The 17440-nt window shown below is 39.3% G+C and overlaps 2 non-coding genes across 2 annotated transcripts; both read left to right on the top strand.

Moving 5' to 3' along the window:
* The first annotated feature begins 8697 nt into the window (after positions 1-8697).
* LOC145677453 (5S ribosomal RNA) lies at positions 8698-8816 on the top strand. Its single transcript, XR_014129845.1, has one exon. It is a non-coding gene; the product is annotated as a 5S ribosomal RNA (ribosomal RNA).
* Positions 8817-8993: 177 nt separating this feature from the next.
* LOC145677447 (5S ribosomal RNA) lies at positions 8994-9112 on the top strand. The gene has a single exon (XR_014129840.1). It is a non-coding gene; the product is annotated as a 5S ribosomal RNA (ribosomal RNA).
* Positions 9113-17440: the final 8328 nt, after the last annotated feature.

Below are 17440 nucleotides of genomic sequence, written 5' to 3'. Positions count from 1 at the left end.
TCCTAACACTTTCTCATTACACCAGTATTTCCATCATTCATTAGGCGTAATCACCCGTCTCCTTTATCATAAAAATCATAATAGTACGACGTTAAATTGAAACATAGTCTACTTCACTTTCACGAGTTGTAATAAGTTCGAACATTTCTTTCACCCCAGCCTTGAAAAGAGTTGATTTTAGTTTAGTGTCCCTTTCAGCAGCAAGGCTGTTTCAAACGTGGACCTACTTATTAACGTGCAATGCGAAACATTTGAGCTCCCACCGAGAATCGAACCCAGTCAGCCTGCAAAAGTTTTTCTAACAAATGCATTAAGTGCGTTTTCTGTACTGTTTCGCTACTTGAAGATAGGAACAAGGAAAAAGTAAGTGATCACAAATTGACATTACGTAATGTGTTCCCCATTTTTTTTCGAGTACACCATTCTTGACACCCGTGAAAGCTTTCTTTCCCCACCCTCAATTCCCCTCTGTTATAAAGCACTTACATCAAGAAGTGCTTCGGTTAAAAAGAAAACTCAAAGTCCCTTGCGTGTATACTATACATTGCTATGAATGAACATGTGATAATGATAGGAAAAGCACAATTTTACTCTTCTCAAAGTATTTGATGGCTCTAAAAAGAGCCGTTTTAAAATGTCAGATGATTTACTGACACATTTACTTCTTCTTTGGTGCAGCCTTCTTAGCACTTTTCGGTTTTGCTGTAGCCTTCTTTGGCTTCGGGGCCTTTGGCTTCTTGGGAGTTTTTGCCTTCTTCACTTTAGATGGTGATTTCTTAGGTTTGGGAGCAGCAGCCTTTTTCTTTTCACCAGTCTTCTTGGGACGTTTAGCTGCTCTTTTTCGCAGGCTTCTTCTCCTTTGATGCTGATCGTTTCGCCTTGGTTGAAGATCCACCTTCAGGCTTCTCCTTCAGCGATGAAGCACTAAGCTTAAACGATCCAGATGCACCTTTTCCCTTGGTCTGAACCAAAGACCCAGAAGCAACTGCACTTCTCAAGTATTTCTTGATAAATGGAGCAAGCTTCTCGGCATCCACTTTGTAGTTCTGAGAGATGTATTTCTTAATAGCTTGCAGTGAACTTCCTCCCCTTTCCTTCAAATTCTTGATGGCGTTGTTCACCATTTCTGATGTTCTTGGATGAGAAGGTGTTGTTTTTGGTTTCTTAGGCTTTGCAGACTTCTTAGGAGAAGCCTGTGCCGGGGCTGCAGGTGCTGATGCCGTATCTGCCATTGCTTTCTGCAATAAACTCAACGATACTGAAGAATGAAATTTTCGCTAGCAGGCAGCGTTGAGTTTGGTTACGGAGCGCGGACCGGATAGAAAGCACTTGCTGAGGCGGGCTGAGGTAAACAGAAGTTCGTAGTTGCCACAACGATAAGTGTGTTTCCTTCTATTTTGATAAACGATTTTTTTCAGGTATTCAATGAATGCACCAGATCCTATTCTTCCTTACTGGCTAGAAGAAACTTTATTCCACATAACTCAAAAGGCATTTGTTTTTATTCGCTTTTCTATTTTATGTTTCAGTCATTGCTAAGTCGGTCACACTACTTTTTCACCCTCCTTGTGCTTATAATTTTCATAATTTAACATGGAAATACTTATCAATAAATAATTATATTACCATGGTAATTAACTTCAATCCTTCCTGTGATTATACGCAAAGTACCATCTTCGTACTGCTTACTATAGTTCAATGAAGGGAATCTATAAAGTAACGCGTGTCGCACACATCTGCCTTGCAAACTCCCTGGCCTACTTCCAATGTATAGACTTTTATTTCAAATCCTGATTTAATTTCATAATTTTCTGTAGATTTTAACATTTTATTACCCAGCTTCTTAATACGAATGACAATCAAGCCTAAATATTTATTCCCTTTAACTTTATTTTTCTTTTTTATTTTGTGCCTTGTTTCATATTTGTTCTTACGTTAGCAATTAACGCACTTACCGTAGTTATGTATGAACAGGTTGTTTCTATATTTATTTTATTCCAAATAAATTAAATATATATACGGATTATTTTATGGTAGTTGATATTTTCTGTTGTTTCCTACGTGAATTGAGGAAACGCACGGACTTTCGCCTAATTCTTGTGCTACTTTCATATGTCTGTATCTGTCGAATGCTGTCGATCTGTCGAAATGTGTATTACTATCTGTCGATTCATCGAGTGAACTGAATTCGTTAACCATTTCACCAGGCGCGCATGCATTTTTTTTTCTTCTAAGGGATCCAAGCTTCGGGGGGCAAGGTTCCAATACTACAAGCCACTATGTCTATATACTATTATTCTGCATTCGAAAACACGATAAATATTCCACTTACTTTTTCACAAAAACATGATACAGACAGAGTACAGATGAAGTGTAAGATCAGATTTATATTGATGATACATCAATATTTTCCCTGTTAATAACTACATTTAATGAGAAAGTCTGCAAATGTATGTTCACTTAGGAACTTTTGCGAGGAGTCCGCACCCGGTGGACACCCCGTGAGTACGCCTCTGCACTTGACTATACTTCGAATTATACTGCAAACAGTTGTATTTTAGTTTCCCCGTTTAGTTCATCGATATCATTAACACAAAGAAAATAGATGTTATAGATGCGTATTCTCAGTTCTCGCTTTATATCCGGACGTCTGCAAAAATCTACTCCTTTTCTTTCTTTCACGCATCCACCAAACTAACAATGATTTGTATTATAATATTTGCGCATAAAATGTATATCTCATACCTTCCATGTTCTCAAGTATTCATAGACAAAAACGGTTATTTTCTGCGAACAAATTGTCCAAACACAGTGCAAATGTCATCTATAGATTGTCCTGGTTCCGTCTGCGTGTACATAACAATGCGTCATAATCATACATTGCACATTAAGGATATCAATTAATCTTCCCAAATTCCTAGATATGCCTGGCAAAAGTTCCGCGTGTTGTAAGGATATTACATTTGTACTACCGACAAGGTGGTATCTTCCAACATTGAAGTTCAATAAACCCCAAATGTGTCGGATATAGTATTTGATTTCTTGTCTCATTGTTTGCGTCAGAGATGTCTTCTCAAGTTAGGATTTACGATACATACAGGATGAGTTGTATATATTGTTGCTGCCAGCTCTATATTAATCCCATATTTGTAAACGAATAAAAACAGTATTCTAATTATAACAATGTGCTCACAATTAATTTTATTCTTAATTGTTATACGTATTGTTGATTAAAAATGAAAATGTTGCTAAGTGAATTTTATTAATATTTTCTGTTGCGTGATATAGGAAGTGAGTGAAATATTGGAGGAATATAGTGTGCGTAGCAGATGATGTGCAGTGGCTTTGGATCGCCTGTGATAAGGTAAGGCATTTGCTATTTTAATTAACGCATTTTATATACTGTAATCCTAATTATTTTTATGTGAATGTGCTTACTACTTGTGTATTCAGTGGGACCGATGTTTTAATATGTATGGTCAAGCAGTGTCGAGCCTGGTCAGTGTGTGGATAGGTGACCATTTTTTGTAAATCGATAACATTTAACTTTGTAAACACGGATGAAGTAGAAGTATATTTATTTTATTTTTTACCTCAAATATGTAGGACACTTCTCCTTTGTACATCAATTATTATTATTAGTTCAACTTGTTTACAAGTTAAATGAAAAGAATAGTCGTTATCGTGTGATGATTGTGCTCATTAGGCTAAAGAAGACTCGTGATAAGAAAGAAAAGAAGAACGGTGCTCAAGTTTCGTCACAGCATATTCTCAAAAATTTACAGGCAAAATTCAGTGTTCTGCATGAAAAGGCATATTTGTACGAAAAAAAAAAAAATTCTGCAGACGACAGAATTAAATAAAGTAATACACATGTATTTTAGAGTTACTGGTGTAAAATCATTACAAGTGCTTTGCCAGGTGGCCAATAAAAAGCACGAATACTATTTAAGGGAGCCAAAACAGGAGAAAGCTGGGGGCCTGAGCGATAGCAAGAATGTGCGTCCAAAGTGAACAGGAGCGAAGGCGACGCGGGTATACGTATAAGCAAGGGTAGTGGAAACCAGTTAGTTTTCGAGTTTCAATAGCACTTGTCATGCATCCATACTAGTAGCGCCCCGCTTGTAAACATTAAGTACACTATGCAAGAATACACCGCCGGTGGAAAATAGTACCTAATACAGTTATCTTTCATATATACTGACTTATTTTACAGTAGTAACCCAACACTAGTAAACGTAAAATAAAAGTGTATAACTTTATATTTAATTCTATCGCCTGGCTTAGTTTTTCACCTGTAAGATGTACTTATTTAGAGCAAGTTTCTTAACTAGCAAATTAAACCGAGAACCACAGCAACCATATATATATTCTTATGATGTACTTTTCTTTGAGTGGTGTTCTCTGTCTATTGAATAACATTTTCTCAGTTTAATGCTAGCAAAAAACAAAACAAAATCAAAGTGTTTCTATATAAATTTAGTTCACCGTGTTGTAATATCACATGGAATTGAAAAACGAATAGTCGAACCTCTGCTATCTCGATCAAACTTCTCAGGATGATATACTGACTTACCGCAGAAGTTCGACTGAATACGTTTCTCAGTTCCATGGGAGAACCTGGAGAAGCAAAAGCCTGCGCAACGGAAAATACTAAATAAACTTGTAGAGCAGGTCAAGATGTATCATCATGCCAAGTTTCATTCAGATCAGAGAAGTTTGGCTGCAGCCATTTTCATTACAAAGCACAAAATGGATGGTCCCTAACCTCGAGAATCTTCACAATTGTCGACGAGTTGAACTGCACTCATCTGATCAAAATCAAACTTAAAATGACAGTTCACTTTCAACTGTTAAATAATATGATATGCAGGCTTCTGCTTTCCTAGTTACAGTCTATCCACTGTGGTATGCATATTAGTACAAATGTGAGAGTGCATATTTATTAAAGATTTGCTTCAAAAAGCGATGAAAGACATAGGCATTGCCGCGGGCGGTGATAACAAGATGCCGGAAAACGAACAAGCAGAAAGAATATGGGCTGAAGAAGTGTAAACGACGACGCGGCGGCCCGTAAAGGTGTTGCCGTCCTATTAAATGAATAATATCAAAAGAAAGAAAAAAAAAGTAAAAAATTTCGCGCTCGTAATCAAGACAGAAAGCAACTAAAGGAAATCTTTGTTTTACGTCCCACGTTATGCCGCTTAGGCTAAAAGAGGCGCTGATTATGAGAAATGATTGAAATGGTGGTGGAATGAAGAAAGTGGGAGGAAACGGGAGAACCCCGCGGTAACCCACCGCACATAGTTTTTGTCCACCATAAAGTTAACTTGGCGGGGGCTCAAGACAGAAAGACGGTTGGAAAAACAAATAAACGATGTTGCATCCCGTAAAAATGTTCGCGACCTATGAAATCAATATTTTTTCTTAAAGAAAAAAAAGAATTAAAAAGAGAAAAAAAGGTCAAAATTTCGCGCTCGCTTCGCTCGCGATCAGCAGAGAAAAGAGGACGTGACGCACCCCTAAAAGTGTTGGCGACCGATTGAATAAATATTGTGGGTAAAAAAAAAAAAAAAAAAAAAAAAAAAGTCAAAAATTTCGCGCTCGCTTCGCTCGCGATCAGCACAGAAAGAAGGACGTGACGCGCCCCTAAAGGTGTTGGCAACCGATTCAATACATATTGTCGGTAAAAAAAAAAAAAAAAAAAAAAAAAAAAAAAAAAAAAAAACGCTCGCTTCGCTCGCGATCGACATGAAAAAGGCAACGACGTGACGCCCCGTAAAATTGTCGGCGACCTATTCAATCAATATATTCGGTTGAAAAACAAAGTCAAAAGTTTCCCAATCGCTTCCCTCCCGATCGACATAAAAAAAAAGGCAACCCCTTCACCTCTCCTTATGCATTCATCAGTAAACATACAACCATAGATCACAATACCACTCACATCACCTATCAGTTCTCCACGTCCATCAAGATCCAATCATCGCCCTGGCCCTTTATGATGATACACAACATTACATGTTATTGTGTGCATTGCCCCGCGTTACAATACATGACCAAAAAAAAGAGAAAAAGAGCTGCACTGCCTTCAGTGTAGACATGTTCGTATTCGTAGAAAATGATTTTAGGTACACACGATAGTACAGTAATCTATCTTCACATGCTTCAGATGTGAACGATACCTACACATGAAGAGGGCTCCCGAGGTTTCCTTTTCCAATAGGATGGAGCTCCACCACACTTGCAGAATGACGAGAAGTTATGTTAATAAATATATCCCAGAGTGTTTCGTAACTCGCCCTTGGTCCTAATGATGAAGCGTTCTTCAGATGGCCCCGATGTCTCCACACATGATACTATGCGACTTCTTTTCACGAGGCTCTCAAAGATCACGTTTGTGTCCTAACATTCTCTGCAGATATGACACAGCTGCGATAGCGGATCACAGAAGCCTTTCCTCTCCTTACAAGAGACGTGTTCATTCGAGTATGTGAGTAATTCGACTATCGATTAAATATCTCCCGTGTCACGATAGTAGTCACTTTCAATTCTTCTAACGAAGGTAAGAAAAAATGCTATACAAACTTCCTTTCGGTATATAAAGGATTAGGGGCCCAGAGAATATTTTCTTTCAAGAGGATACATTCTTTTTCGAACACCCTGTATATAGATCCTCTAATTATAACTGCAAACAAAATGTTGATTTTGCAATTGCTTCCATGAGAGAATATTCTGTGCACTTTCTTTCTGAAGGGCCGGGCCTAAACGTTTTCCTTAATCATTAAATTTAGTAGTTATCTACAATTACATAGTTTTCCATTGTTCTCAAAATAAAGATTTTTCTCTATGAATTGTTGAATGTTGCTAGGGATATTGAAGTAATTCTTTTTAGTGTTTTTTTCTTTACAATAATGTACTGAACGCCTGCATTAAGGAAGTTCGTGTGTCCATCTTGCAAAATGTTTCGTCTTTTTTCATGCCCACTAAGGTAAATATTCATTTTGCTCTTTTCTCTGTATGCAAACCACATTTCTTAAAGGCAACATTTTCATACAAATGTAGTACTAAAAACTTCTAATTGGCAACATCTGGGCTGCGAAGAGGAAAAAGAAAGAAATCTCGTACGTATTCGCGCGCAATTCGGAATTAGCCAATGAAAAGCACAAAAGCGGCCACCATCTCTCTCTCTTTCTTATTAACGGTTTTGTACTTTCTGCAGTTCTATCAGTGCTGCTAACCTCTTACTATATCATTGAATATGTATGTTTAGATATATATATATATATATATATATATATATATATATATATTTTTTTTTTTACAAAAAATCATACTACTACGGAATAATATTAAATGCCTTTAAACCCTCATTTCTGTTTGCACTTTCTGTTACACTACCTTCCCCGAACTTCTTTCAAGTTATTAAGTGCAGAACGGGGAGTTATACATATTTACTTGCGCTTTGACAATATCTGCACATTGTGTAATAATAGGAGACGTATAAAATAAAACTATATACTAATACGTATATATATATATATATATATATATATATATATATATATATACAGTACACATTCCACTATCCGAGGCTTTCCTTTTCTTTTCTTGCTGACGATAAATTACGCTTTTAGAAATGTTGTCTGAAAACAATAAGAATATGTGCAAAAAATACAATCAGAGGTAGAGGTCTTTAACAGGAAATAAGCAAGGGAGTTGAAAAATTTTTTATGCATGTAAAAAATATAGACATGAACCAACTTGTGAAATAAAAAGACCAGAAAACTACTCTTTCTAAATTATGTGTAAACTTTTTACCGAAAACGAAAGTTGCACGAAAGACTTTTTGTCCGTTTTTTGGCCTCCGGTGCTTGGGGTCCCTGATTCAATCCCAGCTCGTGCCGTGTGAACTTTGTCGTGCATAAAGACCGTGCTCATGGGTTTTCTCGGGTTTCTCCCGTTTCCTCCCACTTTCTTCATTCAGTACTCATCATCACCGTCTCCTTTAGCGTAACCGGTATAAGTATGCGACGTAAATCTAAATATTTCATTTCATTTCCCTTTTCTGCTCATACTGCTGATTATGCGCGATTATGCCAACATCCAACTCCGCGGATAATCGTGCGATTACTGTATATACAACTAATACAGATACAACTAATTATATTATCAGTTACAGTATCGGTTTTTATTTACTAATTTGCCTCACTTTATTTGCATCCCTGCAGTAAATAATTCTTATCGATAATAGTTAAAATGTATATTACATTTTAGTGCTTCACGACTGAATGATCATCTGCCTTACGTTATCTCGCAGCTGAAGAGAATGCTACACTGAAAACTACCTTGCGTTATAAAGGGTAAGTGAAACATATCTTAAAAATATCTTTCATACATTTCATTGTGTACATTAAAGAATGTAAGTTTGCCTTTTTCCTGTAATCAATACTTAATAAAGGATTTATTTTTATTTATTTATATACAATTTCATACGTGGTTCGTGATAGTAAACTCGATAGGACACAGTGGCACTATGAACATCCGAATCACTCATCATTCGAACATTCAAATATTTATTCGAATATTAGTATATTCCAAGTAATGTTAACGACGTTAATATGCTTGCCTTTATAGTTAATAATGTCAATTCTTACTTAAAACATACTTCCTTAACAGGACATTGAAGAAAAGGTAGTTGCCAACGGCCATACCATGCTGAATATACCGGTTCTCGTCCGATCACCGAAGTCAAGCAGCATCGGGCCTGGTCAGTACTTGGATGGGTGACCGCCTGGGAACACCAGGTGCTGTTGGTATACTTTTTCTAATTTTGTTTTTCACAAAGACGAATATTCTCACATCGTTCACCACGATAATTTCGTAATCATGCATTACTTAAAACAATTAGCAACGCTTTCCACGCGCTGGTCTTTTTGAGTATTCACCGACAAACCTACGTAGCTACAATAACTCACTCGAAGCCATATGCATTCGCCAACGGCCATACCATGCTGAATATACCGGTTCTCGTCCGATCACCGAAGTCAAGCAGCATCGGGCCTGGTCAGTACTTGGATGGGTGACCGCCTGGGAACACCAGGTGCTGTTGGCATCTCTTTTTCAAATTTCATTATCCTTCAAGTACGAAAATACTAGAAACATTAATTTTATAGTACTTTCAAGAGATAATTTATCAACATTATTTCATAGCGATTAATCGATATTCTAAGCGTTATACCCACTATTTCTTACACTAACAGCCTGTTTATTTGCACGGCACATTAAAATAACCTGATTTCCGATCCGTGTGCACCTACTACTATACTTAACACGGAATGTATTACCACTTTTTAAAAGTAAATTATTATGACTAAGTGTAGATCTCCGGCGAGTAAATGCCTTTCGTATACAAGCACGACACATCTCCGCTATGTGCTTTACTTTTTTACTAACAGCATATAGAAATTGGATTTCAACGTGTTTCTACATAACAGAATGAAGCAAATTTCGTGATTTAACTCTTTCGAATAATGTGTTGGTCCTGACAAGGACCGTTTGAAATGAAAAATCTTGAAGAAGATTTTTACTTAGAGCTTGTGTACTTGGTAACAGCCTTCGTACCCTCACTTACAGCGTGCTTGGCAAGTTCACCAGGCAAAAGAAGGCGCACAGCTGTTTGGATTTCCCGGCTGGTGATAGTTGACCGCTTATTGTAATGGGCCAAACGAGAAGCTTCAGCAGCAATACGCTCGAAGATGTCATTAACAAAGCTGTTCATGATACTCATAGCTTTGCTAGATATGCCAGTGTCAGGATGCACTTGCTTCAAAACTTTGTAGATGTAAATGGCATAGCTCTCCTTCCTCCTCCTCTTCTTCTTCTTATCTCCCTTGGAGATATTCTTTTGGGCTTTACCAGCCTTCTTTGCAGCCTTTCCGCTAGTTTTTGGTGGCATGATGACTCACTCGTTCAGCAAAATTAGATGTGTCCGCCAGTTCGCCAGTTCGCCAGTTCGCCAGTTATTCATGACAATTTTGATGTGTGAGTTCCGAGCTCTGTTGAGGAGCTCCTGCCTCTTATAAGATGAAGTTGAATAACATGAGGTTTAGAAACGTAATCTGAATTATTATCGGAGGCAACTGTCGCCTCTTACAGTACTTGTTTTTTTTTTTTTTTTTTTTTTTTTTTTTTTTTTTTTTTTTTTTATATATATATATATATATATATATATATATATATATATATTTTTTTTTTTTTTTTTTTTTTTTTTTTTTTTTTTTTTTTTTTTTTTAAGGTTGTGGCATCTTGAATGATCTTCTCCTAGGTTGGAGGTTGCCGATGTTGTTGAGTGTGTGGTAGTCGGAGTTGCGAAGACGGTTCCAGAATGTTCTTGTTTGTTGTTGGATAACGTCAGTGATGTAGGGCAGGTCTAGGTCTTCATGAAGTTGTTGGATACGGGTGTCCTTGGAGTGGCCAGAAATGCAGCGTGCTGCTGCATTTTGTACTCGCTGGAGCTGGAGTATATGTGTGGGGGCTGCATGAGCCCATGCGGGATGCCCATATAGTAGTTGAGAGCGGATGATCATGTTATAGGTTCTAATACGAGCAGAATGACTGAAGAATCTGGATCTGAGAATACTTGAAACCTGTTGCAATGTGATTTTTGCACGAGCTGCTTGGCGGTGTAGGTGGTCTTTGAAGGTTAATTTCCGATCAAGATAGATACCGAGGTATTTTACGCCTGGTTGTGGGTTGAGAGGATGTCCGTTTAACTGTATTTGAATTGGTCTATGTTTGTGGGTTCTTGTGAAATGAACTAGCGTAGTTTTCTGAGGATTGATAGCAATTCGCCACTTTTCCATCCAGTCTTCTATTTGATGAAGATGAGTTTGTAGAGCTGCGGCTGCATAGCGTATATTTTTGTTCTGAGCAAAAATGGCGGTATCATCCGCAAATGTTGCTATTGTGGTGTTGGGCCTGGTAGGAAGATCTGAGGTATATATGGAATATAAGATCGGCGAGAGACAAGACCCTTGTGGGACGCCTGCAGTGATGGGGTGTTGTCTTGACAGTGCCTGATTTATGCGGACTCTGAAGTAACGGTGTTGAAGAAAGGACTGGATTAAGAGGATGAGTGATGGTGGGAAATTCTGAAGATATAATTTGTATATGAGTCCATGATGCCAAACTCGGTCGAAAGCTTTGGCAATATCCAGAAATATGCCCAATGTTTGTGCTTTTTCGTTGAATCCATAGGTGATGAGTTCAACCAGTCTAGTAAGTTGAGCTGTAGCACCGTGTTGTGGCCGAAACCCAAACTGATGATCTGGTAGCAGTTCTTGAGACTGAAGATGGTATAGGAGCTTCTGAAGGATGATTTTTTCCACAACTTTGGATGTATGGTTTAGTAGGCTAATAGGGCGATGATTTTGTGGGAATTTGGAGTCTTTGCCAGGTTTTGGTATCATGATAATAAGTGCTTCTTTCCAAGGAGTTGGATAGTGTCCAAGGCGTAGCATAGCATGGTAGATGTTGCAGATGAGTACATATAACTTGCGTGGTCCATATTTGAGAGCTGAAGACGGAATTCTATCAGGTCCAGCAGCTTTGCGAGGATGAAGAGTCCTTACAATTTTCTGGATTGTACGGGGAGTAGTTAGTAAATCGGGTTGGAGTTGCGTTCTTGGATGGTAGTTGTTGATGAAACGGTGAACAGTTTCGATGTGGAGATTATCATAAGGTTCCGGATTTAAACTGAATTGGTCTTCCATGGTTTCGGCAAAAACATCAGCTTTTTCGTCATCTGTGAATACTAATCCTTGTGGTCCTTGTATTGGTTGATTGGAAGATAGGTTGGTGGTGCGAAGGTTTTTTAGAAGCTTCCAGAAGTCATGATTTTGTCCTGTAATGTGAGATAGCTTGTTCTCCCATTGTTGCAACCTGATGCGTTTTAAGCGATTTCGGACTGTTTTGGTGAGGTGATTGTAAAGAGCATGAATCGTAGGATGTTGGGTAGATTGCCAAAGTTTGCGGATCCAGCGTTTCAGATGAATTAGAAACTGGGTGCGTAATTCTTCATGTGGAGAAGAGTGGTACTGAGGCTCCAGCTTGGTTGATGCTAGTTGATAGGCGCTGTTGATTGCGGCTTCTAAATGGTGTACTGCATGATCCACTTCTTCTGGGGTATGAAGTGGAATTTGGAGTTGTAGAATGGTTGTCAGTATGGTTTTATAGCGATCCCAATCAGTTACTGTTTCTGATGGTGGCGGTGGCACTGAAGATGTATGAAGATGGTGAACTTCCGTATAAACAGGATTGTGATCAGATGATAAGGCATTGACTGATTCTGGAAGGGCTGTGAATTGGACGTCATTAAACAATAACATATCAAGTACATCTGGGCGGCCTCCATTATACGGAAAATGTGTTGGTTCAACAGGGGCAGTGGGCGTGAGCTTGATTCTGTTTAGGTCAGCTGCTAGTAGATCACCAGTGTGATTACCACGTCTTGCATGCCAAAGAACGTGTTTGGCGTTGAGATCACCAGCTATGATAGTCTTGTGATGGAGGTTTCGCAGTTGAAGCAGATCATCGGTGTGAAGTGGAGCACGTGGTGGACGATAAGCTGTGATGAAGTGGATTGTTGATTGTGACGTATGAAGTGCAATGCCCAATGCTTCCAAAGATTGTAGGTTTGGTAATTGCAGGATTGTATATGGCAATTTCTTCTTGATGAGAATGGCTAAACCACCACCAGGCGTGGGTCGGTCGAGGCGTAATACATCATAGTTGCGGATGCTGAAATTGATGGATGGTTTTAACTTGGTTTCCTGAACAAGTGCGATATCGATGTGTCTTTCTTGGAGTAGATATTGGAAGTCTTGTTTTTGTGTGAGGATGCCATCTGCGTTCCATGAAAGAAGGTGTATGGTGCGATGAATAGTCGTATTATTGGGTGCCATCATCAAAGATATCAGCAATAACTTCGATCATGATTTGAAATTTACTGAAGGAATCAGTGACTGTTTTTAATTTTTGGAGTCCAGTCTTCGCTTTGCGTATTATGGTTGACAGATTGAGGCCTCGAAAGAGTTCTATTAGTTCTTTGATTCCAGAGAAGACCTCTGTCATGTTGGTTGAATCTGCATCTTGTGTGGTCGGCTGGTCATGTAGCGTCTTGGCATAGGTCTTTTTGGGATTGGCTGATGGATGGTCCGAAGGAGGATCCGCAGTGACTTGAGAATCTGACGTGGAATTCTTCTTGGTATTGAGAGAGACTTTCTTGTTTTGGAGTCTTCGTTCCTTTTCTTGTTGAAATATAGGGCATCCTCGAAAGTTCGCTGGATGGTTCCCTTGACAATTGCAGCAAACAGCTGGGTCTTCTCGTGTTGTCTTCTTGCAGAATTTGGTAAGGTGTTCCCCGGGACATTTTAGACAGCGTGGGGTTGCTTTGCAGGTGGCTTGGCTGTGGCCTAATCGTTGGCATTGAAAACACTGCAAAAATTCTTGCGCTTTATAGGGTTGAACCAGTATTTTGTAGTGCAACAGATATTGCAGATCATAGATGGTTTTAGTTTGGGGCGTTTTGTCCAAAAAGACCAGAAATAGAGGAAGAGGAATGCGGTTCGTGGTATCCTTGCCGCGTCCTTTCATTTGTTTCACATCTTGAATAGGTAAACCTTCAGCTAGTAAGGCTTCTTTGATTTCACTTACAGGTGTGTCTACAGGAAGCTTTCGTATGACAGCTTTAAAGGGCAAGTCCTTTTTGGCTGTTTCTGTGGCGTACTTAAGTTTTGTCGTGTCACAATATGTAAGGATTTTTTCGTAGTCAGCATTTTCCTTGCAAGTGAATTTGATGAAATCCTTTGTATGCTGTACTTTAGTTTCACCACGAAGGGTGGCAACAAGCGACTTGGTGAATTGATGGGTGTTTTGGATTTCATAAATGTAAATGCATTTCGGTTGAGGCTTTTTGGGACTTGAAGTTTCCTCAGCGTCAGTAATCATGTTGTCCCCTTGGTCCTGAAGTGTCGTGAATCGGTTGAAGTTGACTAGTGAGTTTATGGTTTCTCCTTTAGAGTTCTGTCCAGTTTGTCTTCGGGCTACCTTTTTTGGTTTTTTATATTCTTCACTAATTTCATCGGCATCTGCTTGTGTATCATTTACAGCATGTTTTAAATCTGGGTGTTGGCCAGCTACAGACAGCGGCGGGAATTGCGGGGCTGAGCCATTCAGCACTCTTTGATCAGTTGAGTTTGTATCCATTGCGTAGGCTTCTGTTGATGAAATCTGCCTTTGTGGAGGAATAGCACCTAATCCTGTATAATGGTGTCCGCCGATTTATCGACTTCATTTAAATTACAGTACGTGTTTCAATTCGCGCCAACTGCCTTGCTTTTCATTTGATGCACTCGGGTGCACGCTTGAAGTAGTAACAAAACTGACTTGATTCATGGGAGGCCGCAATTTTTCCTCTCATCTTATTACGAAAGAATATTGAACAATGTCTGGTCGCGGCAAAGGTGGAAAAGTCAAGGGAAAGAGCAAGTCCCGCTCCAGCAGGGCTGGCCTTCAATTCCCAGTAGGCAGAATCCATCGTCTTTTGCGAAAGGGTAACTATGCCGAACGAGTTGGTGCTGGCGCTCCCGTGTATTTGGCTGCAGTCATGGAATACCTGGCAGCTGAAGTTCTTGAGTTGGCAGGCAACGCTGCTCGTGACAACAAGAAGACTAGGATTATTCCACGTCATCTGCAGTTAGCTATCCGTAACGACGAGGAATTAAACAAGTTGTTGTCTGGAGTTACAATCGCTCAGGGTGGTGTTTTGCCCAACATTCAAGCTGTACTTCTGCCCAAGAAAACTGAGAAGAAGGCATAAATGTAAGACCTATATCTCATACAAATCGGCCCTTATGAGGGCCACAAACCCCTTTATAGAGGAGATTTACGATTGAAATGAATTGTTTTCGATATACAGACTCATCAAAAGTGTCTGAGATAGTTGCTTAGTTTCATTCGAAATTCTCGCTGCTATTCGATTAATTAGTATATGTGTAGTCGTCGATCGTAATTGAAGCCCATAGGAAGTCACACTAACTTTAGAATACTCCAAACAGCGATGTGCTTAGTTCCCACTACATTATTAATTATAAGATCATTACCTTTTGTATTGTCGCTAGCTACATTTTTTTGATATTTGCGTACATCGGGCTCATATTACCCAGAGGACAGGACAGTCGAGCCCAGATTCTCAGCAATGGAAGAAAACCTCATACCACATATTCTCATGTACTTCATGCTAGACAAAGGAATTTCCAACATTCTTAAAGCACTCATGTTTCTCTCTTGCGTTGGCTTGGCTGAAATTACTCTGTTCAATATGTTCTCGACATTTATTATTGTTCATTACTATGCCCCAATGACATCATGAACAGAGCGGATCAGAAAACTTTCCTAAATTTCTTTTGCAACATAGTAATGACATTAAATGCACACTTAAGTACGATTTATTCTTTGCAAGGTCGATATTCATATTTGTGTGATATGTGTTATATGTATATGGTTTGTAATACGCAACTACTCTTATTCTCTGATCTCAGAACTCATTTGCTACTGTGCCCAACGAGCGAGCCTAGGTTTCTTGTAACTACTGCCTTTCTTTAGTAAATAATGTGAAGTATACAATGCATTAACCTACATCTCATATTTGTATTACTCTTTATTTTAGTAACCCGCTACGAAGTGTCATTAATTTACATGTAAATCACAATAGACACTACCGCAAAAGAAAGAAATCGAACCCAAGACCACGTAAACAAGATAAAGGACAAGATTCAGGTTTCTAACGCATTATTCGCCCCTCACAGCACAGTATAGAAGTTGTATAAGCCTCTATACGTACATCCTACTGTCAGAACAGAAATTCCGACTTGCGTTTCGCATCTCTCATGCTCGCTACTTCCAACAAATCGCCAATTTCCAACCAGAACCCCTTCTCCAGCATTAATACTGCTACATGATATGAATACGTATACATGAACGTACATAATGTAAAAAAAAACGTATGATTTTCTCAAATTAATCTCTCTACGTCTGTAATTTAGTGTGCATCAAAAGGCTTTAATGTAGTTACACGAATTCTTATAATCTAACAGAAAATCGCACAAAGTAAATCTTTCCCTTTATATAAATTTGTTGGCTCTGAAAAGAGCCGTTTATGCCAATTTTATATCCAAAATAGGAGGAACCCCAACTTAACCTCCGAAACCGTACAGGGTTCTTCCTTGCCTCTTCAAGGCATACACAACATCCATAGCTGTCACTGTCTTCCTCTTGGCGTGTTCTGTGTATGTAACAGCATCTCTGATTACGTTCTCCAGGAATACTTTCAATACTCCTCGGGTCTCTTCATAAATGAGACCAGAGATACGCTTCACACCACCACGGCGAGCAAGACGCCTAATAGCGGGTTTGGTGATACCCTGGATGTTGTCACGAAGAACTTTACGGTGGCGCTTGGCACCTCCTTTGCCAAGACCCTTGCCTCCTTTTCCACGTCCTGTCATTTCGATATGTTACTGCTTCGCTCACCACACACGAGAAATACAAGCCCAAGCAGCCCAAGACTCGTGGTTTTGTTCCTTCGATCATGCAGGGAAAGCACGGAGGAAAAACACAAAACGTGTCTAAGCCAATGAGAACTGTCCTTTTCGACTGACTTTATCCAATGAGAAATAGCTTGATTTAACGGTTTTGCTCTTTATATAACTTGACTTCATTCAGCGCGCAATTATTTGAAACAAGTCGTGACAGTTGCAATGGCACGTACCAAGCAGACAGCTAGGAAATCTACTGGAGGCAAAGCTCCTCGAAAGCAGCTTGCCACCAAAGCTGCAAGAAAGAGTGCTCCAGCTACCGGTGGAGTGAAAAAGCCCCATCGTTACAGGCCTGGTACTGTGGCTCTCCGAGAAATTCGTCGTTACCAGAAGAGCACTGAATTGCTCATCCGCAAGCTGCCCTTCCAACGACTCGTCCGAGAAATTGCACAAGATTTCAAGACAGATCTTCGCTTCCAAAGCTCAGCTGTCATGGCTTTACAGGAGGCAAGTGAAGCTTACCTTGTAGGGCTTTTCGAAGACACCAACTTGTGTGCTATTCACGCAAAGAGAGTCACAATCATGCCTAAGGACATTCAGCTTGCTCGCCGCATCCGTGGGGAACGTGCTTAAGTTTGAAGTTCTGGCACTGAGTTCAAAAACGGTCCTTTTTAGGACCAATACACTACTTAGAGATGCTGTTATCCTAACAAGGATCTTGTCCATACTTGTTATCTTTTTTTTTTAAATTCTCACGCCGTATGTTGCATAGTTAATACATCTACCTTCGTTTTCCTGTCGTTTCGTATATCATCCTATCTTTCAAGTATATTCTTTAGTTTTCC

The sequence above is a fragment of the Thermobia domestica genome, unplaced genomic scaffold (assembly GCF_964235325.1).
Source record: "Thermobia domestica unplaced genomic scaffold, izTheDome1.hap1.1 HAP1_SCAFFOLD_886, whole genome shotgun sequence".
Taxonomy (NCBI): Eukaryota; Metazoa; Arthropoda; class Insecta; order Zygentoma; family Lepismatidae; genus Thermobia; species Thermobia domestica.
Note: the sequence above shows the minus strand (reverse complement) of the source record. Positions and strands in the feature narration are given on the sequence as shown.